Below are 1,428 nucleotides of genomic sequence, written 5' to 3'. Positions count from 1 at the left end.
AAGGAAACCATATAAAGAAATTCGAATTAAATGATAATATTTGGCAAAAGATCCCCATCTTCTCTCAAGATCGAATCGAGGATCAGAAGTTCTACTTCGAATTGTTTCCAAGCTAAGATATAGTATTCCTTGAGAAAAACATTCAATTAATGTCGGGGAAGAAATACCTTTCCAATTTAATACAATAGCACTTCTTGTCAGTAGTGTAACAAATGCAATTACATGTTGATCTGAAGATGAAATACCCTGAATATGATGTGGAACTATTCCAAAAGGAACAGTCAATCTATTAGGTTATACATTTATTTCCAGAGCTTTAGAAATTGGAGAAAATAAAGATTTCCAAAACGATTTTAATGTAAAACATGACCAGAACATATGTGACAAAGTAGATACTTCATTTATACATCTATCACAGCATTTCTCTGTACTAGGAAATACATTAGATAGTCTCTCCTTTGCTAAATAATAACGGTGAACGATTTTAAATTGAATTAAACAATGGTTGGCACAAAGAGAAGAAGAATTTACGTTTTTCAAAACTCGAAGCCAATCGTCATTAACAAAGGTCATATTAAATTCTCTCTCCCAATCTCGTTTAATCTTTAGTGATAGGTTTTCTTCTTTTTTTCTTTTTTTTTCAGGGGAGAGCGCGAACGCAGTTCCCCACTACCACAAATTGTGCAGTCGAGTATCCCGCATTTGGGGATATCGCAGGCGTCAGCTCACCCGGAGTGCAATGGGATAGCTTCGTCCTGGAACCTCGGCCCTCCTGATCACCGACGGCTCCCTGCCGTAAGTATATAGGTTTTCTTCTTGTAACAAAAATAAATTATAAATTCTGCTAATGGAACCATTCACTAAGGGATTCAATTTCAAAATGGTTTCCAACAAATCAGGTTCTTGTAAATATGGAAACTTAGGTAAACATGGTTGTAAAAAATGTCTAAGCTGAAAATATTGCAAAGAATGTGTATGAGCGAGAGAAAATTTGTTAATTAACTCTTCAAAGGTCATCAATCGACCATCACCAAATAAATCTGTAAAAGAATGGATCCCTTTACTTTTCCATAAGAGAAAAATGGGGTCAGTTGTTGAAGGTTTAAATGAAAAGTTTCGATATAAAAACTATACATCTTAAATTGTTTAACATTTAAAAAAATACGGAACTGAACCCAAATCCGTGGGGATTGTTTAATAACCGGGTAAAGATTTAAATTTGGAATTTTAGAGAGCTGTAAAGGTGATGGAGCTCCTAAAATTGAAGTTAAATAAAATTGTTTAAGAGCTTTAAATTCCGAATTAACCCAGAATGGTTTTTGGTTCTTATCAAGCCAATATAACCAAAAACATAATTGTCTAATATTCACAGCCCAATAATACAGTCTGAAATTAGGAAGTGCAAGTCCACCATCTTTTTTAGATCTT

The 1,428-nt window shown here is 33.9% G+C and overlaps 1 non-coding gene across 1 annotated transcript; it reads right to left on the bottom strand.

Moving 5' to 3' along the window:
- Window positions 1–641: 641 nt before the first annotated feature.
- LOC132388193 (U1 spliceosomal RNA) lies at window positions 642–803 on the bottom strand. The gene has a single exon (XR_009510173.1). It is a non-coding gene; the product is annotated as a U1 spliceosomal RNA (small nuclear RNA).
- Window positions 804–1,428: the final 625 nt, after the last annotated feature.

The sequence above is a fragment of the Hypanus sabinus genome, unplaced genomic scaffold (genome assembly GCF_030144855.1).
Source record: "Hypanus sabinus isolate sHypSab1 unplaced genomic scaffold, sHypSab1.hap1 scaffold_276, whole genome shotgun sequence".
Classification (NCBI taxonomy): domain Eukaryota; kingdom Metazoa; phylum Chordata; class Chondrichthyes; order Myliobatiformes; family Dasyatidae; genus Hypanus; species Hypanus sabinus.
The sequence above is the reverse complement of the archived record's forward strand: the minus strand, read 5'-3'. Positions and strand labels throughout refer to the sequence as shown.